The sequence below is a fragment of the Palaemon carinicauda genome, chromosome 27, assembly GCF_036898095.1.
Source record: "Palaemon carinicauda isolate YSFRI2023 chromosome 27, ASM3689809v2, whole genome shotgun sequence".
Classification (NCBI taxonomy): domain Eukaryota; kingdom Metazoa; phylum Arthropoda; class Malacostraca; order Decapoda; family Palaemonidae; genus Palaemon; species Palaemon carinicauda.
This window is the reverse complement of record NC_090751.1, coordinates 33,620,865-33,632,169: the sequence shown is the minus strand read 5'-3', so window position 1 is coordinate 33,632,169 and position 11,305 is coordinate 33,620,865. Positions and strand designations below refer to the sequence as shown.

The 11,305-nt window shown below is 35.2% G+C and overlaps 1 long non-coding RNA gene across 2 annotated transcripts in view; it reads left to right on the top strand.

The window, feature by feature from the left end:
• The window catches only part of LOC137621153 (uncharacterized), a 13,609-nt gene extending 5,625 nt beyond the window's left edge, over window positions 1–7,984 (top strand). The window contains exons 1-2 of one of the 2 annotated variants that reach the window (XR_011040137.1): window positions 638–730; window positions 7,361–7,984. This is a non-coding gene — a long non-coding RNA (uncharacterized lncRNA). Of the gene's footprint in view, window positions 1–637; window positions 731–7,360 lie in introns of those variants that run through there. The other variant, XR_011040138.1, reaches the window with a different exon arrangement.
• Window positions 7,985–11,305: the final 3,321 nt, after the last annotated feature.

Genomic DNA, 11,305 nt, shown 5'->3' with positions numbered 1-11,305 from the left:
ATTTAATATTACCTTATTTAGCCACAAAAACGAAAGAAAGCAAGTAAGAAATTTCTTCGGAAAAAATAATGCTTAATAAATAAATGTCAAATGCCAGAAATCCTGAAATCAATCAATTAATCAATCAATCAGAACAAGATACGCAGTACAGATAGGCCTATTGATATATTCCTTACCACGCAAATTAAAGGAGAGGAATTATTAAATAATCACTTTATATCATGATGAATTTGAAGCACAGAAAAGGCGAAGTTGCCAGTGTCCTAAGAAAAAAAAATACTTTTTAAAACTTTTTTCTTTTAACGAAAATATTTTTCTGCGCTCGATTCTTTCTTAGAATAGCCTAAACCTGTCCACAAACACTCCTATATAAAAAAAGTTTAGTAAGTTGAATGTGTAATAAATTGACGAAACTCATAAATTTTAAGCATTATTTCTTCCTTTTCTCCCTTTTCTGGGTGTGACGTTTCCAGTTTTTCTACTTAACAATAGATGTCAGGACTGTTCGCTGTAACTCGAGATAAGCTATTCCCCCTTATTTGAGTATCCTTGCAGCAAACACACCCCCCCCCCCGCCCTTCCTTTACATTCGCCCTTCACCGTGAGTAACAACCTCTTTTCCTAAGTTTCTTACCTTCAAGGTAAGACACTTTTTGTATATTGGTATTTGTGAGGTGCTTATGGTGAAAATTCGTACGCAGTTTCCAGGCGCTCGTTTATAAAATTAATGGTTAGGTATTTTATATGAAAATTTGAATTATTCCATGTGACATACCATTAGTCTTCTTCGGTTGTGTTTAAAAAAAAAGAAAATCCTCTAAAACCATCCTCTGAACTATATAGGTAACGATGAGTTGACAGCGGAGTGTTTCATGGCCTAAATTATCTCAACTTCGAGCAAATTACTATGTAATTTCGAAGTTGTCAATATTTTCTGAATACTGTTGAACAAAAGTTCAAGTTCTTTAAATACTTGTGGGTGGCTATTTAAGGTGGGTTATAGTAACAGTTAAACTGAATGTTGCTGGTTAGTGTATTCTGATATGGCTCACTAGTTTTGGTGGTATGCGTCAGTGGGTCCATAACTGCATAGGAACTTGTGCACAAATTGGTAATTTGCATCTTGTTAATTTTATTTTTTTTTTCATTTTGCCTCTAGTACTTATTGATTTGATTTTATTCAATTAACTGCTTTTGATTAATTTTTTCATATTTCAAGAAAGCGTTGACAGACCTTCCAATTTTAAGACGGATCTTAAATTAACTTAGCGTAGAAATTTTAAAAGTTTAAGGCAATTTTCCCTGCAGTCTTGGTAGAATTCAACTTTGGTGATAGGAAATGCTTTTCTTAGTTATTTTTATCAACGCTTTTAGATACGAAGAGTTAACATGTTATCTTGATCAGTCCAATAAGCTCTTAGGTCAATAGTAGTAAAATCTAATATTTAAGGGCAGTTTTAATCATACCACATAGTAGGCTGTATCTAACAAGGTCAAGGTTATAGAAATTTAGTTCTCGAATGCTATATATTTGGCAGATATGTGTTAATGTGTATTTCCCTTCCAATCAAAAATTCTTGAACTGCTGTAAAGTGAAGGTAGAATTCAGTGCTGAACCACGTGGATAGGAAAGGTATTTTTGAGCCACATAAATTTGCTTTCTAGTGATAGAGCCGCTTGGAGAATTTTATAAGCTTATTTTATAGCTGTGAGCCTCGTGGCCAATTTTAATGTAAATGATCAGGCGAACATTATTAATAGTTATAAGATACGTGGGTGATTTCATTGTTATGAATTACATTCGCAAGCAAAACAAACAACCACGTGATGAATTTTTAAGGAAAGTTAGGAACCACGTTGAATTAAGGGAAGTTAGGAACCACGGTGAATTAAGGGAAGTTAGGAACCACGGTGAATTAAGGGAAGTTAGGAACCACGGTGAATTAAGGGAAGTTAGGAACCACGGTGAATTAAGGGAAGTTAGGAACCACGGTGAATTAAGGGAAGTTAGGAACCACGGTGAATTAAGGGAAGTTAGGAACCACGGTGAATTAAGGGAAGTTAGGAACCACGGTGAATTAAGGGAAGTTAGGAACCACGGTGAATTAAGGGAAGTTAGGAACCACGGTGAATTAAGGGAAGTTAGGAACCACGGTGAATTAAGGGAAGTTAGGAACCACGGTGAATTAAGGGAAGTTAGGAACCACGGTGAATTAAGGGAAGTTAGGAACCACGGTGAATTAAGGGAAGTTAGGAACCACGGTGAATTAAGGGAAGTTAGGAACCACGGTGAATTAAGGGAAGTTAGGAACCACGGTGAATTAAGGGAAGTTAGGAACCACGGTGAATTAAGGGAAGTTAGGAACCACGGTGAATTAAGGGAAGTTAGGAACCACGGTGAATTAAGGGAAGTTAGGAACCACGGTGAATTAAGGGAAGTTAGGAACCACGGTGAATTAAGGGAAGTTAGGAACCACGGTGAATTAAGGGAAGTTAGGAACCACGTGGGCGAGTTCTCGAGCAAGGTCAGGAACCACGTGGGCGAGCTCTCGAGCAAGGTCAGGAACCACGTGGGCGAGCTCTCGAGCAAGGTCAGGAACCACGTGGGCGAGCTCTCGAGCAAGGTCAGGAACCACGTGGGCGAGCTCTCGAGCAAGGTCAGGAACCACGTGGGCGAGCTCTCGAGCAAGGTCAGGAACCACGTGGGCGAGCTCTCGAGCAAGGTCAGGAACCACGTGGGCGAGCTCTCGAGCAAGGTCAGGAACCACGTGGGCGAGCTCTCGAGCAAGGTCAGGAACCACGTGGGCGAGCTCTCGAGCAAGGTCAGGAACCACGTGGGCGAGCTCTCGAGCAAGGTCAGGAACCACGTGGGCGAGCTCTCGAGCAAGGTCAGGAACCACGTGGGCGAGCTCTCGAGCAAGGTCAGGAACCACGTGGGCGAGCTCTCGAGCAAGGTCAGGAACCACGTGGGCGAGCTCTCGAGCAAGGTCAGGAACCACGTGGGCGAGTTCTCGAGCAAGGTCAGGAACCACGTGGATGAAATCTTAAGGGACCCATACACGTTAAAAAAAGTAAATGTTCATGTAAAATTTGAGTAGGAAGTTTTGATGTCAAAAAGATTTTAAGCAAAATTTTGATAATCAAATCAGTTTGGTATTTTTTGACGAGTCGTTAAATTTTGTGTGGGTTCCTTTTATAAAAAATCTGGGAACGTTTTCAAATCTTCATATCAGGTATACTTTTGATAATTTCCGAAGTTTACCAGCAGGTTTATTAGTCCAATGCCAACACTAGTGCTATGGCCATAAATGCATCCATGTCGAAGATTTTGACGATACTGAATTTTGATGGGAAAAACGCCTAAACGTGTGGGCAATTATGAGTCAAATTTTTGTATTAGTTACACGTCAAAATTTTGACTTTTTTTTTTACAAGTGTATTTAGTCCTTAAGCAAGTTTTGGGGAGGGGGGGGGGGGAAACCAGGTGGGCGATTTGGTAAGAGGCTAGGTGATTTCGGAAACAAGATTATTTCATAAGTCAAATTATGAACCATGTATGAAATAATGTTGGGTGGTTTAGTTAAAATTTTGAACTGAGATTTCGTATGCAAGGTTAGGAACCACGTGGGTGATTTCATATACAAGGTTATGAACCACGCTGATTTATTTTTGGGTTTAAAAAGTAAAATTATGAACCATATGATGTAGTTTGCGAAGTCAGGAACTGCGTGGGTGATTTCGTATGTGAAGTTATGAACCACGGGTGGCGAACCATGTGGGTAATTCCAGACTTAATTTTGAGGAATGTGGGTAATTTCAATCAAAATCTTAGTGGTTTATTTAAATTGTCCCTAAGTACTATGGTGGCAATTATATACTGTATTTAGTTACCATAGTTCAAAACTAACTTCGCACTAACTTGGGCAATTCTAAACATTTACTGTGTATGGTAATAGCTTCTTGTTGGGCAAAGATTTGAACACGTGCCACTGAACGAAGAACTCTACCAACTGAATTATATATCTATATATCGAATTCGCTTGACTTTGGTAATAGCTTTTACTCAACTACAAGGAAATTGTGCATTTATCATCCAGGTTGGGCTTGTCGAGGTTTCTGAATTTTAACAGTAGTTCTTTACGTAATTGTAGGATCATTAATTAGCATGGTGCAAGTATGTGTGCTGTGGTGGTTGTGTATTTCTGAATAAAATACATGCTAGATAGATTCCCTTGCTTACCTATGAAAAAAAAAATTGAAAAAATTTCATGTGCACGATATTCCCTATACGCCACAATATATACTCTCCAGTGTAACTATATAAAATTAGTATCTAAGACTGTGCAGCACTTACCACTTAAACTGTTTAAAATTTCCCAATTAAAACAGTTTCCCTCATGAAATTTCAGATTAGAACAGTTTTCCTTGTGAAATTTGGTTTTTCAGCGGGTTAGAAATTTTCTTAGGGTGAACAGTGAAATCCCTTTGAAAACTAAAATTACACAAAGAATGTGACTGCTGCAAATGACGGTAGATTTAATCACAACACGTACCCTATGAAGTCGCTACTCATGTTCTTCTCCTTGGTGTGGTCTACGGGTGTAATTTTTTTTCCTATTCAGGTTAATTTTAAGTCGGTTTTCCAATAATATCTAATCAGGAATTTAATGAAAAATTGAAATGTCAATGATCGGATCAGCGTGGTATTCGGTGTGTTATTGATCAGTGAACAAAGTTCAAACCATTAATGATTAATTTCAGAGGTCCAATTATGAAACTGCCGCACAAGATTCCTAAACAGTTAAATCTTCAGTTCATTATTTTAGTAAAGTATTGTTGTAGTTTTAAGTTATTGATGAAAGTATCGCGAGTGGTCTAGTTTTAAATATCCTTCCTGTTATTCCAATTGTAAATACTTGTAGGTATTTTGTATTGCAGAAGCTATCTACCCAAGATTAGAGTTTTTTTGCATTCCACCAGTATAATTTGTATAAAGAGTTCAGGAAAAGTTTTATTAATGTTTCTTACGAAATGGTAGGAAAAAATACTTAATAGAAAGTAATGTCTTGTTAGTTTTCTCAAAGGGTTAAGAAGTTTTAATGGCCATCTGGTTTAGCTTTGTCCCGAGTTTACTGAAATCATTGGTCATGAATCTGAAAGGTTTGAATTTTAGTTTAAAAATCTGGATGATGCAAACAGATTTGATTGTAGAAAAGTTTTGTGCCATATATACAGTAGTAATGTTTTTAGGATGTTTACTTAGATTTTATGGCAAGGATATCATAGCTCCTAACAGATAAGGTGTAAGCCAAAAAAAAAAAAAAAAAGGAAACTGCTTTCAAGTTCTTGAGATCGAATCAAACAAAACTTAGTGAGCTGTCGCATAAATTTAATTTGCTGCAGCATTTTTAGTAACCTTTTATAGCTTAATATACAGGTAGCAGTGTAAAGATTAGCTAAAGCTAAATTTAGCTTATAGCTACATTAAATTTAATTCTGTATGGATTTTTAAATGTATTTGGTAATTAAACTTTATTCTAAAGATGAAATTATATTTTACCTCATTGAAAAGGGTAACTTCAAATGTTTAGTATAGTGTTTTAATATAGAAGCCCTATTATAATCTAAGTTGAATTCCGTTTAATTCTCGTTTGCTCTGTCAATCTGTCGGTTTAGTGCTTTATTTCCACCGTTTGTTAGTACCAGTGAATTTGGGATAATTTTAATAATTTGTATTCAATTTTTTAGTTTGCTCCACCCTTGAAAAACATTTAGGCCTCGTCCGTATTTCCTTGATAGTTTTTGGCCTAGTCTATATGAGATTCCAAAGATTTCTAATTAGTCCATAGAAGTAAGCATTTACTTTTAAACTGATTGGTTTAAGGCTAAAGATTTGTAGACTAATTGCTACAATAATGCTTTGAATTCTCCTGCTTTATTTGAAATAGGCAGTTGTTGCTGCCTGGGGTTTTACCCAGATCCTAGTTTTCCGTATGAAGTTTCCTAAAACTAATAAGGATGCCTCTGATTGTCACTGCCCTGAAATTAAATGTAAAACTGGATGTAGCTCTCTACGCAGTAAGTTCTTTGCCAAGTAATTTAGCAGGGGTCACTTCAGTAAGATCATTAGTTTTCAGATAAATTAAGAGGTATATACTGCAGTCAGGGTTTTTTCAGTTTTTGTTTGGTTTAGGTTTATTGAATTAGCTCGTATTAAGCTCCTTGCTCCTAAGTAATTTACAAACCCTTCATCCTTTATGGGTAGAATGATGGACATCTTATTTCCGTCTTTGGGGATGAAGTTGTAGAAACATTATATGCTGGTTCATGGTTCCTAACTGCTCACCTCTCAAAATAAGTTTGTGGGCACATTATCACGTTATAGATGGATGTAAAGCTTCTAAACTTATTCGTAATTAGCTTAATTTACCTGCTGGATTGGACCAAATGTAGGAAGTTTTTCTACATAGTTTCTTCATTCTTTGTAACTAAATATTGCCCCCCCCCCAAAAAAAAAAGTGTAGATGGTGGATTTATACAATCCCATTAATCAAGATATGAGATTCCAAAATTTATATCACTTATGAAAAGGGTTTCGTTGATAAAGCCTACATAATTAAGGTAACTGATTTTGAGATTTAGTATTGCTAGAGGCAAGCCATTAAATTTAGCTGGAGTAGGCAGTCATTTAGAGAAAGGTATCTTGATACAAAAGGATTGTTTGATGCTGCTAGTTTCGTCTAAATGTAAATCTATTTACCATTTTGTCATATAAAATAACTTTCAAAAGCTGTAAGTTTTATTAGGTACCACTTAATTTAAACTTTAATAAAATTTAATATAAGCAAAAAAGTCTAGATTCTCGGAAAAATTTGCTCGTGAAATTCAGGCTTGTACAGTATATGAAAATTGATAAAATTCCATTTTTTACAGCTTGTGTGAAGTACTATTGGCGAAAGAGGACTAGAAAAATATAAGAACTAAAAGTAAGTTTCTAAAACTTTGGTGTATAAAAGTTCTGCTCATAATGCTTAACACCAGTGGTTTTTAAAAATGGTTCACTACCAGTTAAAATTTAGGAACAATTTTTTTTTTAAATCTATTTCTGGGAATGTACCAGGGAAGTAGTTGAAATTTTAACATTCAGGATTTAAACGTTAATATGTGCTAAAATTTACACAATTTTGTGCAAAAGTTTGCTGAATTACAAATTTTAATGTAAGTCTTGCAATTATTGGGCATACTGAATATACACAAATTTTACTTTTTCTAAAGTCTGAAACCCACAATGAGATTGTTTATAACCAGTAAGTATTCAATTTCCTTGCTTACTATGAATCTAATACTTTAATAATTTCAGGCTGTGTACTACTTGCATGAACAGTGTATGGCCAGTTACTGTTCAGATTCTTCTAGCCAGATGTGTACCGAAGAACCAGTTCCTATCGTAGATGCGAAAATTCATCCTACATAGTCGGTCTTCTACCTCTAACCTGAAAGGGGGATTACATGCAAAGATCAGAAGCAGGTTGCATCAAAATCTAATACAGCATTCATGAATTTGTTTCTCGGATCAAATAGGGTAAGAATCTGAAACTATAGAAGTCCACTTGTAATCTTCGCCATTATTGATAAAACAAAGCAGAGATAATCTGCAATTCATTTGGTAGCAACTATCTAGTATATTAATTTGATTTTACCTATGTCTTTTCTGAATCTTAAGTTTTGCTTCTGTCCAGTAAATTACTTTTCTAATGCTCTCTAGATATTTGATTAAGGCTATTTGCACATTATAATCCGTCCACACTGTCCTATGAACTGAAGATTCTATGATTTGGTTACATGCTGGAAAAAAAATTCTTCAAATTCTGTCACTAATCATACTGAGCAACGTAATTTTCACTGCATATGTAAATAGTCAAACGAGTGTTAAATGTAGCAGCCCCTATAAAAAACTGTTAAGCCTGAATAAACATCCAGTATGGCTGTCCTTTTCCTTTTGTATCGGTAATTGTCTCACATCACAACAATTCTTTCAGACTTGCTATTATAGCAGGTAATTCCTTTTTATTTCCTGAATAAATTATAAATCTAGTTTGTTTCCAAAATAAATCACATGCAATCGTTGACTTGGCTTTTGCCAACTATAAATTTCCAGTGCTGTATATTTATTTGAAATAATTAAAACATACTTGATAATGCTTTCACATTTGAAAAGCACAACATACCTATTAAAGTGTTCTCAAATAGTTTTAAACCTACTATGCTCTTAATAAAGAATTTGAGTGCCATTTATTAATATTTTTTCATTCACCCCAAACTTAAGGGAATCTTTAGTGTTTATATAAATTGTCTAAAATGTATTATAATTGATACTTGGCCATAAATGCCAATTACCTTATTTAGGAACAAATTTGTCTACTTTGGGTATATGGTTAGAGAACAGTTTACCAGGAAATTAAGAAACTACGGTTTGTATGTATTTTGACTAAAAACTTTAATTTTTCAATTTAACCTCAAATGCAAGAGTATATTTTGGAAAATCTTTAAATCGAGGGGTACATAAAGTAAGATAATTTTGAAGTGGAATTTAATTTGAGATGGAACTTGACCAGTAGAATATTAAGCAGAAGTCATTCAGACTGAATTCAGTTTTTACCTCGTGAAAGTCCTAAACCAGGAAGGAATTCGGTATTTCATCATACAAAAAAAAGAAGCAATAGATAAACGAAAATTGGCTATTCATGCAACATTAATAATGTTCTTGAAAAGAATCAATTTTTTTTTAACTAAAATTATTGGCAATTACTATGAAAGAATTAACTTAGTTTTCAATGATTTTTGTAGGGTTGTACATTGTAGAAAATTGAATTTTTCGGGAAAAATTTCTTCATTCCTAAGTAATTCAGTATAAAAATGAGAGATCCTGATCAGGAATCTGATACCGTAAAAATGTAGGCTACTTATATTAAATGCTTTACAAAAAAAAAATCTAATGAATGAAATATCGTACCCAAGCTAGTAAAATAAGCTCTAGATCCAATTCCCCTAGTTTGAGGGTAGAAATCAAAACCATTAATTTGACCAGCTAAGGAAACCCATGCTGCAGAGGTAAGAGCATTACAAAAATAATGTGCCCTACTCACGACAAAGTATAAGTAGCTTACTGCTGTAATGAATAATTCATTACAAGATATCGAAATGAAGGTACTGAAAAATATCAAACTAAATGCTTGCTGGTAAGCAGACAAACTCGATCAGAAATATCCAAATAACAGGGAAAATTGATTGTCGCATTAAACCTGATATTTTGGGGGGTTACTAAAAACTGAGTACCCACATTAACTAGACTACATATTTGTATGACAGATGTTTTCCCTGGAAAAAAAATTTGCAATATTTCTGAACTAAAAGTTGGGCGAAGTTGGTTTTAACTCTTGAAAATTTATTAATTGCCATGTGTTATTTCAAGCAAGTCTATATTTCTGCCGTCATCAGATTTACAGAACCCCCTTAAAACTGCAATAAAGGTTTTTCACGGTGGGAAATTAGTTTGAGGGGAGATATAAAACTGGTGAAGCAAGAGAAGCTGTTTAGGTTGAAGTTAGTAATCGGAATGAAACTTTACACATCAAATAGTATTAGTATCTAAGAAAAAGTTTTGTTAGCTAGACTCCGAACCCATAGAAAACGCGATTTTCCGGTTTTCTATGTAGTTTGTAGCAGTCATTACAAATACCCCGTAACAGTTAATAATATGCTCACTTCGCTCGCCATTAAATATCTTACTGCTCGTATGTTCTGGCGTACGGTCAGTTTAGCTATGCACGCTAGCCCCATGGGCTAGTACTTTGACATTATCAATTATACAAAATTTATCGGCATATTTAGTGATCATTAAGCGGAGGGTTAGTAATTTATGCATGAAAAATAGGAGCAAATATTATATCCGAATTTGGTTGAAAGTGAAATGCTAAAAGTTGTGTATCGAAAGTTTTTCTTTTTATAATCCACGTAATGTATGTTACTTTAAACGAAATATTTTTCATATAGAAGTTTTCAGTAATTTTTAGATAGTATAGATTGCATGCGGCTCTAAAAGCTACGGGCTGCAAGATTGCAAGAGCCCGTGCCAGGCCAAAAGGGCCAGGCAATCTCCAACAACAAGGCTCTAAAATTCCCCCTTTTGAATTTGATCATGTTTGAATGACAAATAGATAAAAAGTAGCAGTTTTTATTAACACTATGGGGTCAAAAAGACAATCACAGTTGTCTCATAGTCGGTGGTTTTAGCCCCTAAAATAAAATCCGGAATATGAATGGGAAAGTACACACACTAAAAACTGCTAGCATGATCTATTGCCATCTGCGTATTTTGTGCAAAATTTACGCTTTAGGATTTTGGTTATCGTTCGACTTTGTGCATCAGGGTTTATTATAGCAGCCAACTATATGTATTATGGTTAACTTATATTACGGCGTGTAAGAGGGGTTGCAGGGGCCGCCCCCCCCCCCCCCTCCCCTTAAGTATGTAAGGACATGAATTGTGGGTTAGGTTGGGCGGGGGGGGGGGAGTTTGGGTTTTTTATCTTTTTAATCCACGCGGGAGGAACTGGCCGCTGATATGTAAAGGCTCCTGTACATCTTTCAGCATATGCATAACAAAAAGTTGTAAACATATAAATGAGAAGGGAAAAAATGCGATGAGTATAACTTAGATTTGCAGTAATGTTTATTTAATAATACCATCGAGAAAAAGAAAACGGTTTTTAGGTTGTGCAATTCATAGAAAATGGCTTTGTTATTGTAACTAATATATTTTCCCATTAAATTCCAGAATATTCTACGGGCCAACCAAGGGAAGTGCCCGTGCCAACAAGTGTTGGCTTTAATACCCCAAGAAGGAGGAGGAGGTTAGTTTAGTCAGAAGGGTTGCGCAAGTACCGGATGTATTTGCGTAAATGTAAGGTTATATATGATACATTTATTTCCGGGATAATTTAATACCACTATAAGGAATAGCAGTGTTGGCTAGTTCTAACACTATTACTTATTATTTGGGACTGAAGTAATACCTGTAACCTTACGTATGAATTATCTAAATTATGAAAACCGTCAGTCTAAATATATTTATTTTAGGTTTCGGTAAACTCTCAGAAAAAAAAAATGTTGGTCATCTTAAGTTGAACACATCCCCTAAATGATTCATAAAATTGGAAAATAAAGAAAATTCTTTGTAAAAATATACGGTTAATGAGTAGTGAAATTTGTATAGTTACCTACAATTCGCACCCTGTCCTTTTGT